Genomic DNA, 27,664 nt, shown 5'->3' with positions numbered 1-27,664 from the left:
CCCAGACTTTAACGTTTCCTGTTCAGAATGATTGCTTTTTGTTTACTTTACAAGGTCTACCTTTTAAAGAGATGTATGTGTTTAGTACTTCTATTCTTAGGCTAGGGAATGTAGTGAATAGGAAATTAATTCAACCCTGGCATTCCTTCAGTTCCTTCACAGCTCATAAACATACACAAACCACTCACCTCCTGCTCACCATTTACTTTCCTCACGTTTTACCCTGTTGTTTGCATTACTTACTCAAAAACATTTTAATATAACTAAGCTGTGAGTTCTTACAGCTTTCTCTGGTACATCTCAGAGCTTAACTCTCATGTGCCTCTGCTGATTCCTCTTGTTCTGAAAGGATGCACGTGGTAATATTGCAACCAAATCCAAGGCACTGGGCTCACTTTCTAAATACCAAAGATAACATGTCTTGTTCATAATGAGATTATAATCAAGGTCTGAAATTCCCCCGTCTCAGCAGCTCTGGGGGCTCACACTTTCAAGGGTGATTACATTTTCTACTGGTGAAGGATTTTTTAGCACTATTTGCTGCAGACCTTGATAGATTTAGCTTTGAAATGAGGCAGGTTACTCCTCTAATATTATGCAGTTTGGGTAGACTGTTTGTATGCTCTGCAGACAGCTCACTGCATTTTAAAAGCACTATTATTTCCTGCTACAGAAAGCATCCAGAACTGTACCAAGCAAGCCTGTCCTTTTAAAGGTGTCAAGCTTAGTGTGGGGCTAAAAATCATGTTGGAACAAGCATGGGGCGAGTAGATTTCAATTCTATATGATCTTTTTTTCCAGAGAGATATGTCCGTGTGTGCTCTAGGCATCAATTTGTATAATGAAAGTTAAACTCCTAGAAGTCTTGATCATTACTTATACATCTGAAGTGCACCAGTAGTGGAAATGGCACACAAAGAAAACCCAAAACAAAACACAAATGTCAATGAAGTACACCATCACTGTCAATCTTTTTTAGTTGGTCATATGTAGCCTAGCCTGACTTGTGGCACATAGACATTTATATATTGATTTCAAGGACAGGTCTGGTGGTGCAGCAACGTCTGTCACCTGTAATCTATGTATCCAGTTATCGTTTGGCTGCTTAATTTTAAAACCTGGGAATTCCTGTTTAATTTTAGACTCTTATTAGTCTATGGCATATTTTATCACTGGAATTATTCTGAATTTTTATTAATGCTGAAAAGAATCCATATATCCTTCCTTCACGTACACGTTAGTCTGAATGCAGATACTTTTATAATAATTGTTATCATGAGAACTCTTACTTTTCAAATAGATAAAGAGTTCAGTACAGGTGCTTCACAGAAACCTTTGTGAGGCAGTAAATATCAAGAGTCATTATGTGGCCTTTTCAGAAAAACTCCCATTTGCACCTAACAAAAGAGTGACTGATAAACACATACCCTTAAAGGCCATTACAGAAAATTTCGCAGCTGAGTAGAAAGTCTGTAAACACTAACCTTTTCTGAGGTCAGGGAAGACCTTTCTTAGGAAAAGTCTAGATCATCCAGAGCTAGATCGTCCTCAGCAAGTAAGGTGGCTTTTTTTCCCTACATTGTGAAATTACCGTTTGAGTTGTTTTGTGGGTTCAGGTGCTACATGACAAGAGCCAAAGCCTAAGAATAATTTTTAGCTTTTGTATATTCGTACCTATTATCTGACACCACAATTTTTCCCATAGGAAAGGCAGTATATTTTACTTTTTAATTTTTAATAAGCTTTGTATAACATCTTAATATATTCCCTGCATAAAAGGTTTTATCTTCAATATGACTTAAAGATTACATTGGTGTCTAAAGAAACCAAATCAAACCAAACCAAAAAACAATTCCAGTTGACACCACAGGATGAACTTAAATCACATCGAAACTTGTTAGAAATTGTAGTTACTGTAAATGTGCAAATAAGAAACACGTATATTGAATGAAAACAAAGACAAAGGAAAGTGAGTTTTGATTTATAATATAGTCAACATAATGTGTTTTGCTTAGTTATAGTATTTGCCTTGTGAAACCAGTAAAAATATTAACCATTTCTCCTCCATTTTACCCAAAAAATTCCAATCTATTTTAAATGCAACACTCATTTTACTTTTTTAGATCTTATTCACTTTATTTCTCCTTCCTCCAATCAAGTAAACATTTACAAAATTTGAACAAGCATAAATTTATAAGTGAATATGCTCTTTGAGAAAGAAAAGCCAACGTGTATCCTTCGGGAAATGCTGAAATAAAGTATTTTCATTTTTTTCTTTTTTTTCTTTTTTTTTTTTTTTCCCCTGAATAATGTTAGTCTCCATGAAGTGCCAGCCTTTGGTAAATATTATCTTCATCAAAAGATATTTAGTCAGTCCTGCCATAAATAGAAAATTCTCTAAAAGAATGTAAAAATGTGAGCTTAGTCATTTGGTACAAATTTGAATAAAACACTCTTTGAGAAACCAAGGAAGCTAAGGTGTTCTTTCCATTGCAGATGATGTAGAAAACAAGACAGACAGAAAACATCTTCTGTTTTTCTCTCTTCCAAACTAACACATAACCAAAACAGCCTATGCAGCAATTACATGTGGTACACTTCTGGATATGCTTTAGCACCATCTAGCAACCCTCCGAGATACTGCACATCATCGCCTATTCCTTATATGTCTTTGAGCAGAAATCTAAACTATCGCTTTTCATTTCCCAAAATATAGTCGTAGATGTTGCCAGCTAATATGCTTTAAAATTAAATAATATCCAAGAGTATTGACGCAATTCAGGATAGGATTTCTTAAGTACATAATGTTTGCAAACTGCACCACAGGGTGCCTGGCAAGCCCTGTCTCCAGAACTGTTTGCATAGGGACTATGACTCACCTTTTGCTGATATGTACACGCATTTGTTAGGTCTATGCTGATACAGTATCATGCAAGATCCTCTTATCTGGTAATAAATGTAGAAGAAAGGGTTAGCGTTAAAACCAGATCACCTTTATTTGAATTGCCCTAAGCTCATTCTTTCACTGGGTGTTTTTCTCGTGCAAATCAGACTTATAAAATCCTACAGTTATGTATAACTCTGCATCATCTATCATTACTTCTATTTCTCTGAAGCAGACATTACTCAGTGAGGATATGTGGGACATTTCCTTCGGGTTACATACATCCAAGCTCTGGGTTAGACACCAAACTGTGGCTAAGACAACACAGTTTTGAAAACTGCTACAATGTATCAAGATTTTTCAGGTAACAGCACTGATGTACAGTACCTATTTTTTTGACTGCTCTTTAAGGATATGAATAAAAACTGGACACTAACTTAGTGCAAAATGTCTTTCTGCACAACTGCACACAAAACCAAAACAAAAGCAAAGATATCTTTTGCTCCTTCAGAAGTATAACCACATTTGTCCAGAAGGAAAGAAACTATCCAATAGCGGCAAATAATTCCTGGAAAACAAGATAAAGTAACTTTAAATGTTTGTATGCATAGTGAAAGTCTTGTTGCAATGTGTTCAGATTTGGTATTTCAGTGTCTGAGAAAAATGAAAGCCCTTACCTCTCAAACTGAGCTGTGTGTATACAAAGATTCACAGAGAAAATCCCCCAAACCAACAGAATCAGAATTGCTTTATCATACATACACTCAAGTACAACATTCAGGTGTCTTATCTGGAGGATGTCACTGCTAATCTACTGCATGATCTATAATGTCAAACTGCTTACGGATGATTGCAGTAAATGACTCAGACCCTTTCAGCAAAAAGAGTTTTCAGTTGGTTATGAGGATTTTTCTGAACATACACACACAAAAGTACCCCAGAACAACTCAAGACCTGACCAAAAAAAAAAAAAACCAACAAACTTTCTGCTAGACTCACACCTGTTTTGATTAAAATTTAATTGGGAAAGGTTTTTTGGTTCCCAGGTGGATTCCCTTGATAAAATTCTAGCAAAAAAAGTCTAGAAAAGAGCTTGATGAAGTCAAGTCCCCCAAGGCAAGAACCATTACGTTTAAATCGCTTCTGAGAAGTTATAGTCCAAATTACACTAGACAGCCTCCAATCCAGTGCATTATTTTGCTATTCTCTTAGAAATATTTTCCTTATATCTGAAGGTTTTTTTTTCCTTTTTTTTTTTCTTTTTTTTTTTTTTTTTCTTCTCCCCTCCCTCCCAACATAATCCCATTATTTGTTGTCCTATCTACCCTGGACATAGAGGAACAGCCCTCTCTGGGACTATCTTTTACCTAGGCAAAGTTGCTACTGTGTTCCTTCTTCAATCTTCTCTTTAGGCTAAAAGTCCCAATTCCTTCAATGTTTACTCATGGGTTTTTTTAGACCTCTGATCATTCCTGATGTACTCTTGTCACCTGGGGTTTAGGGCAATCATGTGGAGAACATAAGCCCTTGCTTTGTCAAAATCAGATACAATGAAAACAAAAGCAAATAATAGCACTGTAAGAGAAAGCACTGCAAATCAGTACCTCTGACCTAAGTTTTATACATAGTCATTAGTGTTTGACTTCGAAAGTACATAGTGGTGTTGGCCTAGTTTAAGTTGAGCATAGATGCTCGAATCTGTTAATAGTTTTATTTTACATTACTCTATATTCTGATAGGAAGCCATGAAATATGCATAATATTTTGATGTCTGCAACTTGTCTCCTCTTTAGCAATGCTTGCAGGCTACCAAGAAAATTGTCAGTCTGAATTTGTTTAAAAAACAAATTTAATTCACTCAGGGCTTTTAATGCATCCTGTTTGTAAATAAAGGAGAAAAGGAAACCATTTCTCCTAAGAACGCTCATGCCCTCCATATCACGTTAAATAATTAACAGCACTCACCACACCAGCAATTATTAGGAGACAACTCCTAGAGATGGCCTCTTGCTCTCAACAAACACACTGACTAATTTTGACAAATGCCACTGGTCTCCGAAGTGTGCTTATTCCTTGTAGCACATTTAATGATCTGCAGAGCATGTCCCCTTATAATACTTAGCAGTTATAGAAAGTACCTCCTACACCCAGCAATTAAAGCATAGTCTGTAAAATAATTAGTCACAGGGAAGAATGTCAAACAGGAACAAGGGTTCCTAAGATCACAATCATTTTAGCAATTATTGTTCAACAAACTAGGGATTTATTCAGAAAGCTGCTCAAAGACGTAATTTCAATGTTAACATTATAAGGAGACTTTAAGTGTAAATTTAAGAAATATTCCAAGTGGGTGAAATTAATAAAAAGAAAATATGCTGCTTGGATATTTATAAAGAAACATTGCTAAATTAAGATTACAGTCCTTTTCCAAAATATATCAGATGTATAAATGCCCATGTGAGAACCAGTTAGCTAACATGAAATCTCATTAATATAATTTAATTTCACAAGCTATTTCAACAACATTCCTACCTTCCTTCTACAAGAAAACAGAGGAATCCTTTAGGAGAAAATAAACTTCAATGGAACAATAATGTACTTAGTTAGGAGCAGAACTGATAATGTTACCAGATCCTGTGATAGATTCAGGACATGAATTCAAGCTCTGGAGGAAGCTCATGCCAAGACATTGCCCACTCAGGGCCTCTGGGAAGGGACGCCTGCTCATCAGAGCTGCCCAGAATACTCGCTGAGCCCCTTCTTTGAACATTGCTGGCCACAGACACTACCCAAACCATGATAGACCCATGGGTCAGCTGGACAGGGGCAAGTATTTGACTTCACTTCCATTTCCCAGTCAAGTTTTCTTCTTTCCAAGTCTTCGATGGGCACTGTCTAACATTATAATCCACAATTAGTTTCAGCGTGGGTTATCCTATACGAAGCTTCAGCAAAGTTGTCTCCAACAAGTAGGATATAATGTATCCCATATCTCATGACAATGGAAATCAACCTTGTATCAAGTGCATCTTTTATTACAGACAGCTTCCTTTGACCTTGGAGTCTTTGCTCAGCATAGCAGGTTTTTCTGTGTCTTTTCAGTGGTTAGTGTTTAAAGCAACATTGGACTATTTTACCACACTATATTTTGGCTTCTAGTTCACAGATGATCATTGCTCTTATAATTCTATTTTACTTTTACTAAAAGGCATTTCCCATTTTCAAAGATGTTTGAACTAATGGAAGGCAAGCAGCAGATGGTTCATGCAAAATCTCGTTAATCTCTCTGAAAGAATGTTTCATTACTGTGTGGGTGGAAACATCCTCTTTTTTCAAAGTAATTGTAATATTGCAACTGTAACAGGCAGCACACAATATCCCAGGTTTTATATAGTAATTGCCTTAGATAAGACTCAAGACAAGTGAGGTCTACATCTTTGACCTCAGGTATGTCACATTGCTTGTATTTTCTTTTTACCTACTGTTTCCATCTTTATAGCACAAGTTCTTTGACACAGAGATTATCTTTCACATATGGTCATACAACAAGCTACAGATGCCTTTGTGCAGCTGAGGCTTCTGTTCTTAGTGTAATAAAAACAAGCAACAGTAACAAGAAACTAAATACTGTAGGCCTTTATCCTGCAGTGGTATTAATGTGTAGAAAAAGGAATCTGAGGGTGCCATCCATGAGAATCTTAAACTACAGACTCATGAGTAGAGAGATTACACCTAAGTCCTGAAGTCAGAGTAATTTACCCTGTAGTCACTACATATATATAAGTAGGTTTGCTTTCATCCATAGTTTCCATTCATAAAAGCTTTGAAGAAGAAGAGGAATGGGAAGTAATACATGACAGCAATAGTAGCATAGAACAAATTAATGATTCACAATTAGGAACTTATCTGAAACCTGCCTTGCTTAGGCAGATCATGCCATTCTGACATCCATGCTTTCAGTCACTTTTGAATAACCCTCAGTCTGAAGACCATGGAAAAAGAGAACAATGAAGATTTGCACTGTGGAGTGTGTTGTTACACTGCATCAGTTACCATCAGCACATATTTGGGTTTTTTTGTTTCCTTAGTGGGTAACCTGCATTAAAAAGGACAACAACCTCAATTACAAACTGTTCTCTTAAATGAACTATTCAAAAATGTGCTACAAGAGAATATTGGGCTGTAATGTTTATCTCTTCTGAGTATTAATACCAGCTTGAACACTTCAATATTATTGGAAAGAGTTGATTATGATCACAAATGATCAAATCAAATACATGAAATTTTCTCCCACTATTTCTTCAGTTCTAATTATGAACTTGCATGTATAATCATAGTAATATTGTGAAGGCGGCTGCAACTGCTGGCACTGTGCAACCATATATGCACAAACTGCTTGTGTTACAACTGTCAGTGCAGCAACACTCTTCATTTACTATTGTATATTCAAGCATTGCTTTTGCTATGATCATTATTGACAGATAGTACAGAAGATGTCTGTTTCTCCCTGTCAAAAATCTTTTCTTTCCAGCAGAACTGACTTTTTTCTGTGACTCTTGAGGTTAGAGTAGTCCTACTAAAGATCAATTTGATTCTGAGTTGTAATAGATTTATAATGTGGTTTTTCAGTAACATTTTCAGTATGTCAGGAAACCAGCGTGTTCTTTCTGATTTGTTCAAATTTGCTTTCTTCTAGAAAGAAAACTGAATATATTTGGGCTGTAAAGTCAAAACCACACAAAAAGTAGCCATTTGCAGAAATGACTTCCATAAAGCTTACATATAAGCAAGAACTGAACACCCTCACTTGTGCAAGGTGAAGGAAGGCAACATCAGCCTGGTGTGATGGCTGCTGGGACAGGTAGAATTCATTCACAAAGGGGACTGGGCAGGCAGACAACCACATTATTGGCTGTGTGTGCTATTATTACCTCCACATCTATCATTTACTAAATATAGTTGTGTAGGAAGAGAAAGAAAAAAATATTAATGTTCACTTTTAATTGCTTATTATTTCTAAATAGTGCTTTATGTACTGTCAATGTTATTTTTTAATAGGGATGTTTGTGACTTTCATGAGGACATTCCTTATGCATACTTTAAAAAACTGTACTTAAATTACAGGCAAAATATGTTTTCTAGTGAGTTAAATCTGAATGAGAGTGACCAATTTATATTGAATTAGTTTGCAATTTTACAACGAATTTATTTTTTCAGTATGTTGTAATATGAACAAGGTAAAACTTTTCAAGGGAGAATGTTGATTTCAGTGGAAATTTCTATGAAAATCTTCCAGTCAAATGACTATCCAAGTCTACAATTCAGGATTTATATGTTGTACACCACACATTTCAAAATGTCAGGTCTCTGCCATCTCATGCTCTTACATGGGCTTTCATGCAGTCAGTTCCTGTCCTTTCCCAGTCAAGAACCACACCATTATCTCTCTGGGCCAGACACAGACAGATGGCCATATCTTGGTGACAAACTTGTCTTGCCATATGAATGTTTTCACAAGCCAGAAGAGGACTGGCCAACATTATGCCAGAGATTTTATCCCACAACTTGGAAACTTCAGACACCTCCAGTAGAGGGGTTAGCACTAGGGCATTGTGTTGGCACCAAGAAATTTAATTTTTGACCAAAATGTCTAAATATCTGAAGAAATGTCTAAAGAAAATATTGTTTCTGGTTTGACCAGATTGTTCTTCTCACCTGTGTGTATCATGGAAATCTGGGGTGCATTATTTTTTTTGCCTTTGTTTTCTCTTTTCTGTTGTAACATCTGAAGTTTACTAGAATGCTTTGACTTGTGGAGCAAAAGAGCATAATGTTATGACAACATACTAGAAAGCTAATTTTGTTACTACCCAATACATTGGAACAGTCTGTTAGTCCTTTCTCAGCCAAGTAAAATCTACTCACTTGTGCATATTTGGCAGTAATATGTGTTTTGGAGGAAAACTGCCATTGTTTTGGTGCTGGATATCATAACAGACCTTAACTATTTTATGTATAATCTGCACTGGACAGTTACAGCTATTAATTCGTGGTGTTTTATCAAATATCATGTGAAAAATAAAGCTCAAAAGAAGATCAAACCTTCAAGCCCATCAAGGCCAGTAAAAAACCTTTATTTTAGAACTGCATTAACACAAAATAATAAGATACCATCCACCAAAACAAAACAAACAAAATCCCCTACCAGTAATTCACTTCATTAATCCAATATTAATTTTCAGCACAAGTAAGAAATAAATGTGAGGAGAAGAACAGCCTAGGAACTAACATGCAGATAAGAATATGGAACTTGCTACATTGTCTGAGCACATCCACAGTCATTATAATGAGAAACAAGCCTCAGAATTAAAATAGCCAGGGCTAGGTGTGTGAACAGCCTCATATTTGCTGTACTCACATAACAATTTAAAATAAAATAATCTGGGTAAAGATGAATTCTGAGCAAATTAAAGCTTCCTGATTGACAAAACAGATAACCAAAAATGTCTAATAAGAGAACACTTCCAGGCTTATCATTGTCACTTTGCAAAGCATAAATCACAGGCAATAGTCACAGCAAGAAACCATTTCATCACCCACAACATAATTGTTCTTTACTGTCCTGTAATAGTGTCCAGGACTTTGACCACAAACACCTAAATTTGACAGGAAATCAAACCCTCCCCTCCTAAAAACCTCTTAGTGTGGATAATTTTAAAGTACTACTTCCTGATTTTCATGATTTCATTTTTCTGAGGAAAATAATTTTTAAGATTAAAACTGACCAATTTCATGTAGAAATTTTAAAAAACTGGAAAATTAATTGTAATCAAAACAAGAAGGCTCTTATCTTCCACCGCCACATCTCAAAGAAGCTGACCAGCTCCAAGGCACTATAAGGTAATGACTGGTAAACTAATACTCAGCAGTTCGCTTTCTCCCTAGGAAAAGCAGGGAGCAGAGGGAAGCTTGGCTCATCAGGCCAGGTGATTAGGGATTTGTCTATAATGCATGCTCCCTCTTGCTTGTTTTCTCTCCCTAGCATATTAAATATTTAATCAGCCACTGCAACGCTAGGCACTGTGGATTCTGTTGTCCCCCACAGTCAGCTGTTCTGCAAAATGCAGATGGTTCTGGATCACAGCAAGTACTTAGAGCAAGTCTCTGCATCCTCTTATGTACTACTCCATCCATTCACACCCTTTCCTTCCTGTGGGTTGAAGTCACAGACTCATTTTGGACAACAGCAAAGCTCATGTTGAATGCAGTATAGCTAGTATCTTATCCTTTGTTTTAAGGTTCTGAAAAAAAAAAAAATATCACATGAACCATTTGATTCTTCTGAGGGTGAATACATCATTAATATCATGGTGGTAGAGTACACCATAGACATATTTAGAGGTTCTCCACACATAGCAGCATTTCAGTTGCCCAATATTTCAACTCCTTTGGACAAAGAAATGTGTGATAAAATAGAATACTGATATGATGAAATGTTATTCATCATTCAGTGTTACAGATGATGTTACAGAAAATGCCGAGTATAGAAATCTGTGTACTGAAACCAGCACTCATCTTTGAAAAATCAATGTGCTAAGTAATAATTACTAACTTGAAAGAAAATATATTTGCAGAAGCCCAGCTACGCATGAAGAAAATGGATGTGAGTAAAGAACACATGCTCAACAAGAAGTAATACAGCAATCTTTTATCTGTTCAAGATTAATCTACAGAAAATTTTAGCTTTTTTTTTTTTTCAAATCATATAAGTTACACCAAATTCACATGAGATATATTTTACATCCCAGAGGAGTTCGAAGCTCCACCTTTCTGTTAAAAACAGACTATAAAAATCCCATTAATACATAAACAAAGAGAATCCCCCAAATGAGGTAGTACACCAGACCTAAAGAGACTGCTTAAGGCAGTGACACAGTCCATATGCTAGAGTAGACTACATTAAATAAGAACTTGTCCAGCAGCATTTTATTATTCAGTGTTCAGATTTGAACAAAGAAAAACAAGAGATAGAAAACGCCCTTCACACTTCTGATAACTGTTAAAAAGGTTTCACTGGTATTTTTATCTAAAATGAAACAAATTATGGAAGAATATTTTAATTAACTCGAATTAGGTTACTTATTCTGACTAAGAAGAACTCCATTCCTCAAGGTAAGGTTGTTCTGAACTAAGGCCTGTGTGCAGGAGAAGACTGAAAACCTCGTAGCATTCTCACAGTTCTCAAAATCACAGCAAACTGAAAAGAAAAACAACTCCTCACACATGAAAAAGTCCAGAAGTACATAATCCACCGGAGTGGGTGAGGGTAGGATCAAGAAAAATCCCCTAAATAAAATTATTACAATACTGAAGGGCTAAGCAAGAAAAATTCTTCGAGAGTACCATATGTATTGTTTTGCATTAGACATGAAATGAATTCCTACTGCAAGGACCATGGAAGACTGCCCTGACCCTTAGCAATGTTTAATCCATGGAGGTTATTGCATCACACATCCAAAATGTCACACATGCAGAGACCTCAGCCCACTGGATGGGAACATCTACAAAGCACTTAATTCATGTAGATTCATCTCTACCAGACCTGAAACAATATGCTTCATTTGGTTATCCCAGTTGGGAAGTAAGTTACTCAGTCAGAGGGCTTCCATGATATTATCTGTATGTTTAATTCCTAACCTGACTTCTGGGAAGACAGAATGGGTTGACCACTAAAACACTGGGGACACACAGCCGTTACCGAAACATGAACCTCTCACAGCAAACCAGAAAGACCAGTGCAAATTCCTGGACACAACAGACAAAAGGATTTTTTCAGTATCTCAGGCATTCCTAGCAATGAAGATACTACCAAAAAGCAAAACTGGGTTTGAGCCAAAAGCAAGTTGAGGAATTATACCATAGTGACATTTTGCAGAATCTGGCAACTGTTCAGTGCTCAGTGCAGCATGTAAAAGTGCCTGGTGAACTATTGAGCCTGTTTGTTGTAAGACATCTTACCTAAAAAAGCACACAGGAGCCTCATTATAGAGGAGTTTTGAGATAAATCATCACTAAGAGACATAGACTGTTATTATAATGTCTTTCAAATTTGTTTACTGAATAACTGAATGTATTTAGTTCTGGATTAGGGACTCCAAAGTATAGATCTCAAGGGCTGTTGCTGTTTCTTATATGTTCTTTAAAAAGAGGTACTTTTTTTTTTCTTTCAATCTTAAATAATTCACACCTAACAAGCTCAGAAAGAAAGCCCTTTTTCACACAGCTCATAACTTCAAATTCACTGAAATGTATAGATAATGCTTTTCTGATAAAAAGTTTGCATTCCACAGTTTGCTGAATGGAAAGACTGTTCCTAAAGTGTTTTAGTTACAGAATCAGTCAAGAATGCCTCTCACTCTTTTCTAATGTAGTTCAGATTATAGAAAATTAGAACATAAAAAGTTTCCTTAGCCCCCAAGACATTTTTAAAAGCAAGATGTTCCTTCTTCCTTCACTCAAATAATTCTGTCGTTTCTGCCAGAGAACTATGTCTAACTCATTAAATGAAAGCTTTTTTTTTCCTTTCTGTTGCTACACAAGAGATACAAGCTGCTTTCTTGTTTCATTTTATGACAAATTATATTTTCAGCACCAGTAGTTGGTTTCAGTGCCTGTCCACTGGATCTGAACGTAACTTGTCTATGCAAACTCAGAAACAAATTTGGACATGAAGTTAGCACTAGTATCTAAATAAGTCCACTGAGAATTACCAGATCTAAAGAGAAATCAACAAGCTCCAGAAATGCAGCCTAAGCAACATGTCAGTGATGATTCTCTCAAAAAAAAAAAAACAATATTTGTAACACTTGCTGTAAGCAAGCATGAAATTGGAAGCAGTCTCAAAAGAATAAATCCATAATGTTGTATATAGAAGTACTTCATGCTAGGAAATGGACTTTAATTAGAACATCACTGGTGTCAAATTTCTAATAAAATGTTTAAATACAAATGGAGATAGCAGAAACTTGGGAGCTCTGCTAATGTAGAAACAGCTGTTAATTGCTGGGGATTTACATTTTTACATTAGCATAAAGTCTGAGGCACAAAACTGATAAAGAGACACAAAGGCTTTGTAGGCACCAAAGCTCTTTTCAGATTACCACGTAAATGGTGTGTTCAGCCAGCATGGAGCATCCTCGAGCTTGCACAGCCCTCACCACCACCTCCTCCACTGGTGCAGCCCATGGGGATTAACTCCCACCTATGCTCCCGGTCATGTTTTATTAGTACTTGCATGCACAAATTACCACAAACTACCTGCTTCTGCGTTTAGAGGTAACCCAGTTTTAGTCAGTCCTTCCTAAGGTGACTGGAAGACAGAGAAGGACTGCCATTTTGATAGTCTCATTGCCTGCTTCCTTGAATCTCTTCCACTGCCACTGGAGCATGACATAACTATCCTCTGTAGCATAATATTCTGCTGAGCCCCACATGGATTTTCAATAAGAAATTTGATAACAGATTATTGCTTGTCTTCAGTGAATGACCTGAGTTTCTCTCTGGGGTGTCTCAGGACCAAGCCATTAAAAAGGTAATAAATTTAAAGCTACAGATAGCAGTGCATGGAGACACTTGAGGGAAATAGATCCAAATTACTTCTGTCCCTCCTGAAGATTCCAGCTATGGTTGGCCAGTGAAAGCAGTATGGGCACATGGCCAACCCAGCCAAGAATCTGAAAAGAAAAAAGGTCAAACTCTTCACCTGCCCCCCCGCAAAATCTGCAAACCTATAAAAACAGTAATACCATATATATGTTTTTCTTTTCTACATAAAATTAAAAAATTATCTTCAAATCTATATATTTTCACAAAAGGAATAGTTTGAAACTTGGGTACTTCAAAATGTCTCTAAGTACTTTCAAAGTGAAAAGAAAATTCACAAATTCAAAAGTGGTCATTTGGGAGGTGTGGGGTGGAAAGAATCTATTGAGAGAAACAGGCAGAAATGGGCTGTGCAATCAAAATGCATTCTGCAGTCTGTTGCACCTCAATAGCAGAGGATGGCTGTGCATAAAGCCAGAGGGAAGAGGTGATATGTACATATATATTTGTGCAAATATGTTTCAGCAGATAAAAGGTCTCTCTCCTGCATTTTTGGCTAGGACAGCAGAGTGTTGAGGCAGCTGTGTCAAGGAAACAAGCTCAATGCCCACAGAGAAATGGCACGCTACAGAGGAACAAGGCGGTGAGCTCAGAGTTATGAAATGTGGAGGCTGTTCCTGAGCATCTCTGTCCTGTCACACACTGCTCTCTGCAATCACAACCTTCACACCACAAGCAGGTTCTCAGTCTTAGCTCTAGAATTTATACCATCCACATTTCTTGCCCATCTCATCCTCCATCAACAATTCCCAAGCTCTAGCTGTCACTTTTCATGTGACTATTTGTAGGAGAACCGAAGTGAGTATGTGTGAAAAAGGCAAACACGGAGTCTAAGAAACAGATATGTAGTGTTGGCTCTGGTGTTAGGCTGGTTCTGTTTTGGGGGAGATCCTTTGAGATACTGACAACTTGACTAGACAAGGCTCTGAGCAACCTGAGCTCATCTGGCCCTTCTCTGAGCTGGGTTTGAGCAGGTGGTCAAACTCTTGGACTGTCTCTCGGTGGGACTTGAGGGAGGTTCACCTGTCAAATCACCACCCTGTACTCCACTCCTTACTTCTTAAGGACAGAAAAAGGAATGACACCAGGGATCTAAGCACTGGATTTGTACCTGCTACAAAAAAATCCATCAGACAAACAACTCATGTTTTTCATGTAGTCATTTAGCACAATTGGTTTACATAACATTCATAACATTTCCATTTACAGAGAGGAAAACTAAAGTACTGCTAGAGGCGAAGTGACCACGACATTTTTCTTTTGCTTGCACCGCCTGAGGAGAACAGCTTTTACAGGGCATGTGGTTTGGATTTTTTTTACTCTACTGCTGTGATTTTTCAATTCTGTTGGCTAAGTAAAATCTACTGTTCTGAATAGCAAAGCATTCACTTCTGTGTTCAATCATCTTTAAGGACTAATAGCCATAAAGCATCTTCAATTCATCCAAGGAAGGCCTATTATATCAAGCTGAGTGTATTTTCAAAGGCAGAGGGTGTCCAGATACCCTGATAGCTCACTCTGTTGTAGATAACAATTAGACATTTTTAACAAGTTGTGCTAATTTGGAATGAAATAATTAAAACTTACACATTAAAGTGTAAGAAACACTTCTGAGATGAAGTTCATTTTATTAAGCTATTTCAAATACTGAAGTTTATTACAACATAGGGGTTTTACTTCTTTAATTGAATTTCTGGCACTATAAGCTTGGTAATTTGAATATCTAAATGATCTGTAAGGAAATAAGTGGAGTTATGTATATTTTATAAGTGATAACAATCAATTACGTCACACATCTATGGGATGGCTTGTGGCATTATCTCAGACTCAGCACAGGGAGATGCACTTAACAACGCTGTCCCAGAAGAGACCAGGACTAAGCTGAGGTTCCTTAAGTCATACCTCCAGCTCTGGCAGAGCTTGTTGCAGGGGCAGAGGGAATGTAAACCTTTTTGTCCTGATCCACAGTTCCTGAGCTATTCCTGCCTGTTGTATAATCCCGCAGGATTTCTTTCCCACTGCCAGTTCCATGTAAAAGAATCGCTGCCTTTGCACCAGGGATGTAACCCAAAATGTTTGCAGCTAGTCACAAGATTTAGTAAGGGCAGAGGAGTCATTTTAATCTTTAAAATCCTTAAAATAAATCTGAGTCACTTTCAAATCACATGTAAACACAGCCCATGTTCCTGTTATCTTGCATAATCTTTGAATTGTCAATACCTGGGCAAAACTGTAAGGACATATTGCCATGCATCCATTTATTAAGTAAACAATAAAGCTTCCTTGCTCTAAGGATTCTTTGCTGAATGTGTTATTAAGTATTACACAAATACTGAGATTAACCCCACTCTACTTCGTTTATCGAGTACTAAACCTACTGCATTGACAGGCATTGTGATCATGCTGCAAGGAAATGGAAAGAGAAAAGCCATCCTAACTATATTTATTACAAAAGAGCAGTCAACAGTCAAGGTAATAATATTTTTTACAATTAAATTAAGTAGGTGTGAATTGAAAGAACCTAGAGCAGAATATTGTTTGTTTGCTTGTTTGTTTTTTTCCTGTGCAGGTTACTATTTGACAAGAATATATTTACAGATTTAGTGGTTACTGAGAAAGAAGAATTCTAAGTACCAAATTCTGAGGTTCTAAAAGAGCTCAGTCTTTTAAAAGACAGCTTTGCTGGATTAAGGACAGCGGGATTCAGTTCTGAGCTTTTAAATGATGAAACTCATAAAGAGTTTTGAAGATGCAAAGTCAAGAAAATAGTAAATAAAGGTCTTTGAAGGATTAACTGTATAAAGATTCCACTAATCACTGCTTATGAAGGGGTGACCTTCAACATAAATAGAACTATATTGTCAAACCAAAGTCGATTTGATGGAAACAGAACTAACAGGAAATAAAATCACAAATTGTCTGCAATCAAAATGCTCTGTGCAAGGTTATAAAAACATTCAGTACATCTATCAACAGTAAGGCACTCACATATTTTAAGTCTATGATGGTGAAGAGTGTGATATAATAGACTCATAGAGGCTAGGGCCAAAAGGACCCTTAGATCATTTCTCTGACCAATGTCATAGGACATCACATTTCTCTTATGCACCACTACACAGAGCCCAACAGTTTTCATGAGGCTAGACCTTGGCTTTGCCATAAACTCTAAGAAAGGCACATTCTTGCATGGTCTGTGGAATAAGGTTATAGATTCAGACAGTGAATAGGTCACCTGCACTCCCACACAGGTCCTGGGGGCCATGGCAAGGTAGTATCTTGAGTCTACCACATACCAAGAAGGCAAGTTGAGAAAGCTGTCTACACCACCCTCTACATGAGACACGCAGCTAGCATGAATGCCAAACAAGAGGTTGAGAAGTGTGGTGGTTAGACCCAGAGAGCGTAGAGAGCCCCTTCCAGTCTCAGTCATGGACCACATCTTCTCCATAAGAAAGAGAAACTCTTGGCCTGGTCCCATCACCATTCTTCAGGTTTTCCTCTGTCTTTCCCATTTCTTTAACAGAAAATAAACCTTCAGTCTCTGCTGTGTGGGAAAGGTACCTAGCAAAATTCAGTTAACCTGTGCTGCAGAGAAACTTTGAGAGGTCTCCAGGGTTCAGCTGGCCTGTATTAACTACCTGGTGCATTGAGAAAAGTATGAAAGGAGATGGTGCCATAAAAGTATGAATTCAAACGAGTTTTAAATGTAGGGGTCCCTTCTGAACACAGATTAGTTTCCTACAGCTAATTGCTGGGCACTGCATATCCTTATACAAACTGGAAGAGATGCTCGGAGTCTACAGTCTTAACTTCAGCCAGCACACAACCTGCTTGCTCAGGGGCTTTACTCTAGGTGCTGTTTTTTTTCAGGGTGATTCCTTTTGATTTTTTTTTTTTTTTAGTTGTTATTGCAAGTGCCTGAATAGTCCAGTACACTACTTAAATGGAAGATGCTTATTATTAGTAACTTAACTGTGGAGCTGATGAAGCATAAAAAACACAAAACCAAATGAGGAAAGAGGGAAAAAAAAAAGCTGAAAAGGAAAGATAATTCTCTTGTCTACATACATCCAGGTTTTCACTAGACATATAGACCACATATCCTGTATATTCTGAGGTCCAAACTACCAAGCAAATTAATTAATTCATCATTCAGATGAATTTTCTTTCCCTACTTCAGAGGCAAGAAGATTGGGAGATGGTCATATAAGCCTAAGTCCATTGAAGCATCTGTTTTACTGAGGTTTGGATTGAAACCAAAGATTTCGGGAGTTTTACAGATACAAAAGCAATGAGAAGGAGGGATCCAACTGCAATAACCAGCCTGAAGGATACAGTGCCCTATGGTGGGAAGAAAAGCAAAGGGAAAAAATAAATATAATATCTCTTATTTGTGAATTGAGCAAGGAGACCACTTCAAATGATAATATACCAAGGCTTCCACATAATGGTCATAGAAAGAAGGGAAATGGTGATATTAACAAAGATTTTCCTATTCAATGTATTCTGTAGAGGAAAAAGTTATGAAAATCTATTTGGAATGCAAAATATATATATGATCACTAGAAGACATACATAATAGCATGTTCATCCAAGTATTCAAGCAATCTGAAGATAAAGTATATTATAAACCAATAAGACTCAGAATAGAAATGAGACACTGTTAGATCTGGTGATATGTGAAGAGATATGTGACCATGCTCTGGAATCAAACCAGAATGACTGATTTTGTGTAACTTTTGTATCTTTGGATGTAACAAGAAGTATGGCACTGAGGTGGAAAGAAGGAAACTAACACAACAATCGCAAACCTATGGACTGCTTACTCATTGCGTTGTGCAAAGTATCAGCATTTTTTCCCCTAATGTTACAGTAAGAAGTGGAGGTGACAGGATTGGGAAAAGAAAAAGGAAGTTTAGTAGTTTTGACTGGAGACAAGAGAGAAATAGAATGAGTGACTGTGGCTTTCTTGGACAGAGGTCTTTTAAATCAATAGATGAAATATTGTCTTTTTATACAGAGTGTTAAGCAACTCGTAATCAAATCTGACAGTGTTCTGAATATTACTGGAATATTTCTACCTTTAAAATAGCACTTTACATAATTCCTATACTCATTCAGAATTTCATTATTAACATATTCGTCCATTTATCAGTAATATCTGTTGTTCTCTCTGAACCACCCAGAGGCACAACTACCATTTATTTTTTTTCCTTTCCAGGAAACTCCATGGTTATATCATAGCATGGGCTTATTCAGTTCAAACATTACCTATTGATCTGAAAAGAATAAAGTTACAATTCGTTCTACTGCTTGTGCTCCCTGAGAGACTTGCTTTACAGATCAAGCAAATGCATGCCACAGCCAGACTATGGAGTAAGTGGACATCTTGTAAATGAAACTTGCAAGGTTTAAAATTTATTTTTCCTTTGACATTTCAAAGGAAATGGGGCAGATCTCCTCAAATTAATGGAAGAGCAGAGAAACCTTTACAAATAATATTGTTAGGCCTGTGAACGATAAATGTTACTTTTCATACTCAGTGAGCAGGGAAATTTTATGTCTTAAAAAGAGGAAAAAAAAAAAAGGAAGGGAGCAATTAGACTCTTTAGTGGTGAAATACACGCGTATGAATAGTTTGAGAGAACTGTATATCCACAAGGTCAGTTCAACATTCCTGTTAATTTAGGCCTGAGATTGTTTCCATTATGCACAACTAATACAGCCTTTCCAGAGACTCCTGAGTTGTAAATAAAGCGACAGACTTTTATGTCAGTAATTGGGTGGTATTGAGTTATTGAGAAGTGGGCTGAAGGGACATGACGGTGTTAATGAAAGCTCTTGCACAAAGCATGTACTTGAAAGGAGTACAGAGGTATAACTTTTCCAGGATGGCCTATTTTAGAAGTCAGTAAGAAGATTAATATGATGGTGTCAAACAAAGATAATTGATACCAATTTTATATATTTAAGTTTCTATCAAGGAAGTGCATTGAAATCCATCATTCCATTTGCAGTGACAAGCTGGTGTAATAGCAGCAGAATTTTTAGGTTTATTTCTTTCATAACTTGTGATAAGCTGTTATTCTGAATTATCAAGATTATTAACTGGCAGATTTAACGATCACACTTGGGGCCTAGTAATGTTTTCCATATGAAAAAGGAATTAAAAAAGATGGGAAAATATTTTCTAAGAACTAAGCTGCCAGGAAACACTGGAATGGTATAAAAAGATTTTCAGATATAAAGCTACTGCACTTCTTTCTCATAGGTCCCACACCAAAAGTCTGTTCAGGTAGGGTTCCAAACACTACCTCATAGTTTTGTGTACTACTCTGATACTACTCTGCAGTAGTAGTGATAGTAGTAGTAGTAGTAGTAGCAGTGATAGTGATAGTAGTAGTAGTAGTAGTAGTAGTGATACTATTCTGCAGTAGTATCAAACCTCTCATCAGCACTTGCCAGACACTCACAAATCCTCACTGTCCTCCGTGTTCCCTAAAGACCCAATGAGTGCTGAGGACACTAATCGAGCAAGCCATGTATGCTGACTTGCTATGTAAACCATCAGCATAACTGCTTGGAGAAATATCAGTTAACAACGGATGTGTAATGACTGTTCTTCATGTGCACAGGTAATCCATCTCTTCCAAGAACATCGTCTTCTTGGGAAAGACAGAGATCCATCAGGGATCATCAGAAAGGCTCGTGTGCAGACAGCAGTCATAACAACTGGAAAGGGCATTAGCTTGACCATATGTGGAATCATGCGGGATCACACGATGCTTCCTGTAGTCTGTCCTAGTTACTATGCATGTATAACCTCTTATCCTGAAGGTTACTACGTTGAACTGTTACTGTTTGCTAAGGACCCTCCTGAGCCTATCTGACCAATATAAACGCAGCCAAATGTTCAGTAGCTGTCCTATTAGGCAATAAAGTTCCAACATATTTTTTCTTCATTCAGGAATGTTTCAATAGAACATTTTATTCCAATTCAGGTTGAGTGGAAGTACTACATTATAATTTATTTACAATTTGTTTAGAGTCCATTTAGCTGTAACCATTTTCATGCACATATGAAAATTTAAATAATAAACTTTTAATATAAATACTAAGGACTCTGACCTCCTGCAGACTAAGGTTTAAATAAATTCTTTGGATTTCCTTTCCTCCTTCAGAGTTTTTGTTTTATTTTCTTTTGTGCTGCACAACAAAATTGGGATATAAACGCATCACCAGTCTCCATATGCTTTCAATACTGCATTGACTGGAAATTTATTAAAAGCTTCTACAAACACTTTCTCTAAATTAGAGCATATACATGTCAGTGCACTAAACTTCATGTTGCATTTAGTTACAAATGAAACTGAGAATGCTACACAGCAATTTCAACTTGGCAATTATTTATGACATTTTTTGTCTTAATTTTTCAATGTTGACAGTGCATTTGCACATCCTATGCAATAGGAATGAAATTTTACTTGGTCTGTGATGATCTGACAAAGGCATGTGGGTTGTTGTCTTTCTTTTTTTTTCCAGGCAGTTGGGAACAGCCCTAATGTTTCCATATTCATTGTATTTAAAGAACATCAACATTACAGTCATGTTTGGTTAGGGCACAAGCTTCTTACTTTCTTGTAACTGATGATGTTTGATCATCATCAGTACAAAGAAGAGATATTTAACACTACTTATCTCTCACAGTTAGTCAGGCTAGATATGGGGCTTTTAAACTATCACTCATCTAGGCTGCAAAAGGCAAGGCAGCCTTTAATAACACAAAAAAATTCCTCAAGATACTTTAGAGAAGCCCAGTCCAACAGGACAAGTCATTCTCCTTCTCCTGTTTTCTGTGTTTTCCACAACTGATTATCAAATGGGAGACAAAGACCACAAACACATTCCCTCTCAGTAACCTGGCACCACCTGTTCCTCCCTAACACCTGGTTGAGAACACTATGCTGTCATCTAACATGATTTTCAGAGAAAACCTTGGGATGTGACTTTTGGTAACAATTTCCTATTTATCCCAGAAAAATGTGGTGGGGGGTTGAGGTACAGAGTTGGTAAAAAAATTCTCTGAATAAAATATCCAGTTAAAAAAAAAAAATGTTTCAGTTCAGATGGACAGCAGCAGCCTGAACAAGATACTCACAAATAAACGGCAGGGCTGAACCATGGCAGTCCGAATTTAGATCAGCATATGCTGATCTGAAAGTCATCAACTATCAACCATCATTACGTCAGATGTAAATCCTATGAATATTACATCAGTTATAATGAAGTACAAGCAGCTTTTTTTGGGGGGGTGGGTGGTTTGGTTTTGTTTTGTTTTTTTGTATGTGTGTGTTTGTTGGTTTGTTTGTTTTTTATTTTTGTTTGTATTGTTTTTTGGGGTTTGTTTGTTTGGTTGGTTTTGGTTTTGTTTGTTTTTTCCAAGTCATACATATGCTAAGGCTGAAAATCATAACTGTTACCATATTCATTATCACTCAAAAGCTACTTAAACATAAGCCTTAACTAGGTAACTATATTTCTGGTCATAGATACAATTTCTCATGAAATAAATGTAAAAATGGCAAAAAGCCAGCACTTGAAATAATATGGATTTAATTTATCATTCTGTAAAACAAACTAAAACATGATCAGATATAGTTAGATAAAGAATAAGAAAGAAAATACTTTAATTTTGTTTTCTTTATGACTGTATCTGCTCCTTCCCTGCTCAGATACAAGCTGTGTTTGTACTTCAGGATGTTTGCTTCACATTTTTCTTTAGCAAGCCTGCTTAGCTACTCTGCCTGTTCTTTACCACAATATATTTGGGATTTTTTTCCTCTTCTTTTATCTACTGTAGAAATACAAGAAAGCATGAAGATACTTTACCTACTCTGGGAGTGGAATATTTACGCTTACTGATACAAGAATGCATAGTAAAGATATGGAGCTGAAAAGCTGAATCAGGTTCAAAGCTCAAATATCTGAACTATTAATTTCAGCCACACGTAGACAAGCCCTGGATTGCCTTATGGGCCTGCTGCTTAGGTCAAGAGCAACAGGCAGTGGTGGATCAGTTTTGATCCTCTTTACAGGATCTGACACAACTGCTTTCCTTATCTGGGGAACTGTAAAGCAAAACAGCATGGCCCACCTCATGTTATCTGAATTATATGTCAGTTAGATGACATTAACAGGAGAGATACAACCCCTGGGCATCTTCACTAAACCTGATCCTTTCTTACTCTACCACTGAATTCTGAAAAAGTACTTTTTAAGTGTTTCACAAGCACTAAATATTTAAGCTCCCAAATTTACAGAAGAAAGTAAAAGGAAGTTGCTGCTTAATAGAAGCATTATTTCTATTCAACAAAAGATGCTGAGGCTGAAGTCCCACTTGGCAAAGACTATGTGCATGTTACATTTCAGACTTGGGAATGACCCTACCTAATGAATCCCAGCTCCCATCAGGCTTTCATTTCACACCTCTTTGTTATAGGTCAAACCTGTCCAATTTCAAACTTCTGTCTGGCTGAGATTTAGATCCAAATTTTAGCCATACTGCTCAGAAGTGGCAAAGTTTGGATAACCCCTAAAATTTGAGCTATTATTTCTTGTTTCCTTAAAATGTGTCCACAAATATAAATTAGAGGTTGACAGTTCTCCATCCTGGAAATCAGCGCAGTTTGAAGGTACAGTCATTTACTTAAAATAAAAATAAGCTAAAACCCAAAACTTACTTTTTGCAGCTTGATGTGATGTTAACTGTCACTGGTATCCTCCTGGCAGATGATCCTATTTTTCCTGTACTTTGAAAAATGTGTGTTCGTGTTTAAATGGCAGGAAAATTTGCTCAAATAATTGGGGAATGAATTAACATTGATGTCAGCTGCTCTCATTAATGCAAAAGCCAGATAGAGTCCTCAGAGGGGTGGTCTTCTTTGTGTTACACTTGCATTCATGTTAAGAGACAGAACTAGACCAGAAATCTTAGTGTAATCAGGCTTAAATAGATGGCATTTAGAACAGAGGCAAAAAAATATAGTATGTGATCTCACATTACCTATGGCATATAAATGAGAGCAGTTAAAGACAGCAGTGGATCAGTTCTGATCCCATTCCTTCCAAGTGAAGCTCCCTGTCAGCATTGCCCCATGGTTTTAGTGAGGCTCCCTGAAAATATTTGTGTCAGTCTATGTATCTTGGATTTTAAAATAAAAGAAAGGAAGAGACTAAAGGTGAATCCTGTCTGGCTGTGAAATAGCATTTGAATTTGAAACGAGGAAAACAGTTAAGTTCTCCATGGGGGTTAGCATCAGTAAAGCTTTCAGACTCTTGACAGCTACAGGGATCTTCAAATGTTTAAGGTAGTTTAAAGTACTTACAGATACCCTCAATAGTCAGGAAAGTGACTTTAATTAACCTAACCTCAAGTAATAAGTTTTTTTTCTCCTACTGAGTGGGTATTCTGCTTTAGGAGGACAATTGTTATTGTTAAGGTAATTTGTTGAGATTATTTTTTACCATCTTTTTTTTTTCCTTGAGTTATAATTATATGTGAGTTAAGATGGAAAACAGTCAAATTTTGTTCCTACCTTGGTTATTCAAAGTCAGGCAGGAAATTGGCTGCACCAATCAGAATGATTCGTTAAAAATACACTAAAATATCACAGGTGCTTCAGGTAAAGGGAATGATGCTAAGGCGGGTGACTCCAATGATATTGTAAGAATGAAATAAACATGAAACACCAGAAAGTGGACTATCCTGTGCTACAAAAGCTAATTTCTTAATAGCTAAGCATTTTTTGTTCCTGGAGGTCAGCATATTTTAAAAAGGTGAAAAGGACAGACAATTTATTTTCAGAAAGGAATAAGGTCATTGTGCTCCTGTTTTAATCGGAAGAGAAGAAATGTGTGACGTGTTTGGTGATAAACTGCCAACAACAGCTGTAATGCTACTACTGTATGATGACAATGCAAGCAAAAGTGGTATGTGAGATAATGAGGGTTTCTTACACGGTAAAGTAAGGTGAAGTGAATGATCTTTTCTACTGTTGAGAGATCTGAGGACTGTATCTGCCCCACATAGCATTGGGCAGTTAACCGAGCAGCTGAGTTAGGACAGTGGGCAAAAGTGGCTCCTTCCTCTGTCAGTTCAAAGGAGCAGCTCCAAAGGGTAATTCAGACCCTACATAGGATGAATCATTTTTTTTTCTGTCTGTACTGAGGTTTGAAAGAGCAAAAACTCTCGTAAGTTGGATCCTCAGCCTAACAGTATGTGAGTTGCAGAAAGCTACATGCATTGACCAGGAGCAGCCAGAAAAGCACTTGGCACAGCCCAGCCAAGCAGCTGGCACAGCAAGATGCTAGGAAAGTACAATGACTACCATTAAAGAAAAAGTTCCTGCCTTGATTGAATATGTTGCTCTCACAAATCTGCCATTTCCATACTTCAATATATAACACACTGCTATGAGGTAATAAACCAGAGTACAAATCCCCTCTCCAACTAACTGAAGCTGGCAGAAGAGCTGATCCAAAACCAGTGAATGCTTTTCTAGCGATTTCAGTGGACTTTAGATCATTTCCATGAAATCCATTCCAAATTCTCATCTAAACAGAAATGGGGTGCAGCAAAGACATAGCTGATTTTATTGCACACATAAATGTAAGCAGGAACACTTCTCCCTCAGAATCCAACTTGTTTACTTGATCAGTGTTAAATATCAGGCTTTGCTCATCTTCTGTTTAATGTTATCCAACTATAAAGTCATGACAGACACTTTTCTGCAAGAGTGGTGTTAGGTTCGCTATCTCAGCCAGCTCCAAATTTGGGTAATTACCTTCTGCCCCTGCAGTTTAAACAAGATACACCATTTGTCTTCATTACCTGCCCTAAAATTGCTGTTCCAATTTGCTGTGCTTTACTGCAATATCTGCTGCACTTGACTGCAGAAGTGGCTGCTTTCAAGTGGTAGGTGAGCTATTTTAGAAAGATAGATAGTTTGTATAAAATATTTTGGGATCCTTTGAAGTGAGCAATGCTCAGAATTATTTTTGATTTTTACAGTCCTTGTGAGCATGCCAAGATAGTCACATTAAATATGCTATTTGGCGGGTTTTATTTTTAAAGATTACCATATGGTATATGTTCATCACCCAAGCTATCTCATAGAACAATTCCATATGAGTGTTTGATGTTAATTTTATTTGGGGCTGTACTGAGATCATCATGCCAGATTAATTAAAGCACTACAAAGAATCCTGCACAATGAACTGATGCTAAAACAGAAGGAAGTGTCAGTTTTCAGTGAATAAAATAGCATTGCTAGGAGGTAATTATCTCCTGTAGGTAGCAGAAAGAAATTAAGAATTTTGCAGAGCACTGTTGAGAAAAAAACACCCCAAAATGGCAGCACACAAAACCTCAAAAAAGCACACACAAAAAGAAAACCACACCAACAAAAACCTTTCCAGGACTTATAACAAAGATTAACTGCTTGGGTAAATTTATTCCTAACTTGGCAGCACTGAATGTAATATTCAGAACATTGTCATATAACTTGTCAAACGGAACAACATATGTGAGTGAATAGGGATGGAAGTATATTCAGTCTGGGTGTACCATTTTTTAACTTATGAGCATTGCCACTGATAACTTGAAATGTGGAATGCTTTCTCCTCTGTGGGTGTGACACAATCGCCTCAAATAATGCACTTAGAAAAGGAAACGTATCTTTACTTTAAGTGTGTTTCTGAACAGAAGTCCTTTCCACAGTCCTAGATTTGGCTTTCATTGTAGTCAGTGGGTTTAATTAATCACTAGAATGATTCAGTTTTATACCTTTGTAATTCCATAAATTTGAATTCAGGCACGTCTGTGGTAGCTGTACACATGCAGAGATGAATAAAATGTCATGCCAGAAGACCATCAAAACTACAGGAGAGCAGGAAATGTTGTTTTGTCCCCTCCCATTTTTCTTAAAGTGAAATATATTGTATTTTGTCCAGAATCAGAAAGAAACGTAATTTCATAAAGTATTAAAACCAACAAAAATTTATGAAAACACAAATTATTTTAAAATAAAAATCCCACTGACATTAAATTTTTACTATTTTAGCTACTTTTAATGATGATTTCACAACAAGCAATTCTGAATCAGTATATTGGCATTTTTCATTTAGAAGAAGACTAACCTAATATTTATACCTTTTACAGCTACTGACACCTATGTGCATGCTTCCACCCAGAATTATGTGACGCAGCTCTGTTGCATTTGTTACAAAGAAGAAGCACAATGTTCTGGAAAACTAAAAACCTCATTTCTAGGGTGGCGGGCCAGCTGAAAAGGCAGTACAATGAAACTGCAACGTGATATTTCTTGCTTCTTGTGGAAGAAACAACATTCCCTTCAGGAGAAAGCGGAACTCAGTGAATGTCCTATACTGGACAGTTCCCAGTGTTGAGAGTACCATGAGAGGGGAGATTAGAGGAGCAACTGGCCCTTACACTACATATTTCCACTTCCTCTTCCATGACCAATTTCAATTATTTGGACCATGGAGTTCACATCACACAGTGATCTACATTATAAAGCAAAGTAAGTTGCCCCCATGCCATACTTCACAGGCTGTGCAATCCTTTGCCTTTGATACTATGTCAGTTTCAAGGCACAGCCAGCTACATGTGGAGACCCTGCACAGCAAGCCGAGCCTGCCAATAGCCTTGATCACACCTGAATGATTTGTCAGCAGCTAGGGGATCAGGACAGGGCTACAGACTTCAGGGAAGCGTGGATTAAGTATTTCCAGATGGCAGCTTGATGCCCCTTTGTTCCACAATATTCCAGAAGGACAATGCCCACAGTGGAAACATCTTCATCCTTAGGTTTTCAAAGAACTAGGTGCACTGCTGTGTACTTTTATGTCTTGATTTGCAGGAAGTTCAAGAGATCCAACTAATAATTGGTCAGTCTAACATGGCAGCATGAAGCCACACGTGTAGCAAAAAGGAAATACTTTATTTTCTCTAAACACTAGTTCCTTTATAACATACCATGACAGACTGAAAACAAACAGACAAACAAACAAACACACACACAAACAGCAAACAAAACC

This window comes from Columba livia, chromosome 4 (genome assembly GCF_036013475.1).
Source record: "Columba livia isolate bColLiv1 breed racing homer chromosome 4, bColLiv1.pat.W.v2, whole genome shotgun sequence".
NCBI lineage: Eukaryota > Metazoa > Chordata > Aves > Columbiformes > Columbidae > Columba > Columba livia.
This window is presented reverse-complemented; position numbering follows the sequence as displayed.